General features: G+C 42.3%; 1 long non-coding RNA gene across 1 annotated transcript; it reads right to left on the bottom strand.

Moving 5' to 3' along the window:
* Positions 1-1,550: 1,550 nt before the first annotated feature.
* On the bottom strand, positions 1,551-4,859 carry LOC133713876 (uncharacterized). The gene is made up of 3 exons (XR_009848298.1): positions 4,674-4,859; positions 3,338-3,820; positions 1,551-3,233 (listed from the first exon to the last, which is right to left on the bottom strand). It is a non-coding gene; the product is annotated as an uncharacterized LOC133713876 (long non-coding RNA).
* Positions 4,860-5,187: the final 328 nt, after the last annotated feature.

Here is a 5,187-nt window from a genome sequence, read left to right on the forward strand (position 1 = left end):
AAATTACGTATTATATATCGAAACGCTCATATCGACGAGTAGAAGATATATAATACCAGAAACAGTCACTTAAACGGCCGGAACGCCGCCAGAACGCCACCACATGCGGTGGCGCACCGCTGCCGGCCAAAACTCACTATTTCACAAAACTCCCAACATCAAAGATCTTCATCTCAGCATGCTTATCAACTTTCATAACTAGCCTCAAATCAGAATCTAAGCAAAGAGGGTCGAAAACTACCTCACAAACCGTGAATCACTGTTCAATCCGAGTTGAACCAATTTCCACGTAAATCGATCCAAACAACCACCACAGATCGATCAGGGAGGCTCCTACGAACTCACAACAGGAAGTATGAAGCCACGACGTCGCCGGAACTACATTTTCCAACCGGGTCAGAAAACACCAAACTGCACCGCTTTGCTGCGCCGCACACGGTGAATATCGCCGCTAGAGGATACCACAGAGACGACCGGAGCAAGGAGGCGAGTCGATCTGGAAAGTTTCACTGCCGGAGATCGCCGGAAAAGTCGGGTCGGATTTCCGAGTTCGGGTCGGGTCAGTCGCAGGTAAGGAGAGAGAACGTAGCGTCTGGTTTCCGAAAAAAAAAAAAAAAAAAAAAAAAAAAAGTGAAAAAATGAAAATAGTAAGTTTCTGAAAATGGAAACTCCTATTTATAGAAGTTTCCCAAAACTTCCGCATACCATAACTTTCTCAAACGACCTCCGATTTTCGTGTTCCGCATGTTCACGAACTCGTATCGACGCGCTCTACAACTTTTGTGAATGAAGTTTTTAGAGAATCCCAACGTATAAAAATTCAACCTTTGCACCCCCCCCCAAAACCATATTCTTCAACTAATAATTCGTCCGAAACACTTCCGCTCCGTCCACAAGCCACGAGCCCATTCAATAACCACAAATTTGATTCCGGAAAATCCTCGGAAAATAATAACGAATTTCCGGGGTAATATAGATATACCCAACATCAGCAAAACCTTCCAAAACAAATGTCATTTTGGGATGGGGGTAGAGGACGCAGGCCAGTGTTGGCAGTGTTCCTGGTGTGTGATGGGTCCGAATCCATCGTCTCTCTGTAGAGATAGAACAATCTCATATCAATCGTACATCTCAAGTACCGAAATATATATTTTACAGCAATCCAATGGCGTCGCGTTGGTACAGAGCTATACCTTAGCTAACAAGTTCACTGCAAATGAGATGTCCGGTCTTATGCATTGAGCTAAGTACAATAATGCGCCTATTGTACTTAAACATGACACTTTGGCCTTTAGCACGTCTTAGTCATCATCTTTTGGACGAAGAGGATCCTTTTTAGGATCAAGACTACAGACGATCATGGGGGTGCTTGAAGGTTTGACATTGTCAAAATGCCTAAGCATCTATCAACACTATGCTCAAGTTCCAAACTGAGACACAATCGTGTTCTCCCAAAATCGTTCATCTCAAAATCGGATTTCAAGTGTTCAGTGGTTTTCCTTAACTCTTTAAGGGCTTCCAATGAAGATCATGTCCAACATGAACGGCGATAGAATCTGAAACTTGTTATGGAAACGCGTGGGCATATCCCTTCCCAATCAAGTAGTCACTTTAGTGAGCGTTTCAACCTCTTTGTGTAAAACGCGCTCTGTGATCTAGAGCCACTTGACTTGGGTAAATGACGTTCACCATGAACCTTCATGTATATTCCGTATCTAGATCCCCATAGAGATACGTAGTGACCACATTCGTAAGCTCCATGTTCAGTTATTCTGAAACTACCAAACTGACAGGGTAGTGGAGTGCACGGGCCTCCCTCACATCCTAACTGAGGCCATGGCCCGTAACGTCAGAGTGTCACTCTCTATGACGTTGGCACCATGCCTACCTCCGTGTAAGGTGGCACTACGTCCTCTCGTAGGGACGTCCATCCTTGCAGACATGTTTGCAGCAGATATGTGTGATCTCGTCACTTTAGTGGGGATCGAGATAAGACATAGTGGGGACAGACCACAACAATTCCTGTTGTTCCTGTTGAATATCCGTTTTCTTATCTCCTCCTAACGACGGGAAGACTGTCTCATCAAAGTGACAATCAGCAAGACATGCGGTAAAGAGGCCTAGCAAGGGCATAAAGTGGCGGACGATTGTTGGAATATCAAATCCAACGTAGTTGCCCATTCGTCTGTAAGGACCCATCATAGTGTGCTGTGGCGGTGCAATTGGCACATAAATGGCTCACTCAAATGTGCGTAAGTACGAAATACTTGTACTCAGCCACTAGCTGTAACGTAGAGATAGATTGAGTGGCAGTGGGTTGTTGACGAATTAGCATAGTTGCATGCAATATTGCATCACCCAAGCAGATATAAGGAGATTGGTGCACATTACCAATATCCGGGTTACCATCGTTGTCATTTCCGCGAGACCATTTGGGTGTGTTCATGAGAATATGATGTCCAACATCAGTCCCATTGCAATAACCATCGAAAGTCTTCGATGTAAACTCTCTAGCATTGTCAAATCCAATTGACTGAATAAGATGATCCGGGGAGTGAGCCCGTTGTCATATGATATGTGCTAGGAGTGTAGCATAAGCAACATTTATAGGTGGACAATGGCACACCACGTGACCAGTGTGTTTGTGTGTCAACCAACATCATGAAATATTTAAACGTCCGCAAGTTGGTTGAATTAGTCCACAGAATCCCCATGGATTCTATGTAAGAACATACATGATACATCTTTATGCTCAGACTCCATTGATTGAGGCACTTTGAAAGTGTCATTTGGATGGCTCTTAGTGTTGGTGGCGCCACCAACATGGCTAGAGGCGTGCCTCCATCTCTCTTTCCACGTTAACCTTTTCGGTTATGTGTTCGCCTATTTTGGCGGTTACCTTCCTCATTAGAGCGAGAATATGAACCAGAACGTCCTCCCTCAGGGGTGCGACTATAATTGGATTCCGGAATATGCTCTGAAAACATATAAATTTTTTTAGCGTAGTCACTCCTAAGAAATTATGAATTTCTGAGCGTAATCGCTTCCAAGAAATTAGGATTTTTTAGCATAGTCGCTTCCAAGAAATCTGATTCCAAGAGGAATTGGATTAGATCGAAACAATGATGTAAGTGATCGATCATAAATTCTCTACAAACTCTAAGTTTGGAGATCTCAACAAGCTCCATGCTTGGAGTGAGCATGAACCCCCACAGTTTGGCTTTTGGTCTCCCCTATGAAGAAGAAATGGGGGGGTAGAAGAAAGGAGTTTGTAAGTCCCCGAGGAAAAGAAGAGAAAAATAATAAAAAAAAAAGGAGAACTTTTAGTAAAAAATACCTCGAAATAGTAATCGGAAAGTCGCCGGAAATCTGGCCAGAAAAGATGCCGGTGGCCGGAGGTGGCCTGAGTTGGTTGACCTGTGGGCTGGGCTGCGTGAGTGGGCCAGTGAGCTGCCTCCTTTTTTTTTTTTCTTCTGCAGTGGGCCGCACCTACTTCTGGGCTTAACGCGGCTTGGGCTGCGGCTTGTCCTCCTCCTTTTTTTTTTTTTTCTTGAGAAGAGGATTTGCCGGTTCAAGAGGTGCAACAGTTCCGAGATTGGTCCGGTCAATTTTTGGCTGGTTCCAGACGTTCTGGTTCCGGTTCCAGTATCTTGGGATCAAGACGCTTCTGCTGGCAAAATTTGGTAGCAATTGGATGTCTGGAAGGTGGTGAACCGATAGAATATTTGTTGCGGGTGGTTTAGAGCTTCCGGTGGCCGGTTCGGTATGTTTCCGGCCGGTTCTGGTTGTGATGCGGCTGAAATAGCCTCACAATTTAACCCTGCAAAATGTAGTTGTCAGTATAGGATAAGCAGGGATCGTTCAGTCCGGGGATTGTAGGGTACACCTACACAAAAATGTCAATTAACAAATAAAATAATAAAATGGGGGTTTTGAAATTTGGTTCCTAATCTACTTAAAATAAAAACAAAACAAATAAACCTATATACAATGATCGACTTCCCTAACCTAGACCAATACCACTCAGAAATTACTAAGTGTAAAAACATAAAATCCATTTCAACATGCTACAAAAACGTGCCCATCTTAAATGCCAAGATAAGAGCTCAAATGAAAAGCCTCAGCGGATCAATCCATTTATCTAATTCGTTCTAATGTAGGCTTGGATCGAAAAAGTCCTTACCAAGCCCAATACTACTAATTTTTAAAAACACTCAGCGTAGTTCTCTTAACTAGTAGTATTATCTAACCCTCGAATCAACTCACACGTGCAAATTAACCATAACACATAGAATTTAACACGTAATTTCCAGTATCGTTTAATCATTAAAGCATGATTTTTACCACCCCGTTAGAACTAATTACTACTTGTTTACTCAGCGTCTTAACAAATAACAATTACTCTTGGTAAATTAAGCAAACACACAAGAACTCTCACCGTTATTCTAGCATGCAAACTTATTTACCTAACTCTGAAAATTACCTAAACACGTAAAAGGGCACATGATTGTAACATGCATCATCAAAGAATTCTCGAAATCAACTCAATAATAAACTGAAAATCTCAAAAATATTAATAAAAATATTCTGAAAATTTCATGTCTCCAATTACACAACTCGCAAATCCAAACACACAAAACCGAAACAAAAATTGTAAGTAGAGTCATAGTTACACTTTGAAGCTTTCCTCAGCAGCTTAGCAACAAGGTGATGAACTCGTCTCTGCTATGGTGGTGGAGCGTCCTTGACTCAGCGCCTAAGAGCTTCGTAGATTGATGGATGGATGGTGGTCACGGTCTTGTAGGTGATGGAGGTTTGAGGAGTGAATTGGGCAGAGTCTTGGAATAGTTTTTGGCAAGGAAGTGATAGGCCAGGAAGTGATCATAATTCTGGTCTGGATGTTGCCTATTTATAGGGGAGCATTGGTTGGCTTTTGTCGATCATACCCTTCATCATTTGGACGGATGGGATTGCATCATAATTCTTTTAATTTCCCAATTGAAACGTCTGCTTTATGGCCTTAATTCCTCTCATAATTGGGTCTTTTAACAAGCTGAAACGTCTTTCTCTTATTTATTTTCTAGTTGAAACATCTTTCTCCTTTATTCCCCAACTGAAAAACGTCTTTCTCCTTTATTTCCATTCTTCATTGCTTGGTCAAACGTCTTAAATGCTTTATTTTCTGAT

The sequence above is a fragment of the Rosa rugosa genome, chromosome 6 (assembly GCF_958449725.1).
Source record: "Rosa rugosa chromosome 6, drRosRugo1.1, whole genome shotgun sequence".
Taxonomy (NCBI): Eukaryota; Viridiplantae; Streptophyta; class Magnoliopsida; order Rosales; family Rosaceae; genus Rosa; species Rosa rugosa.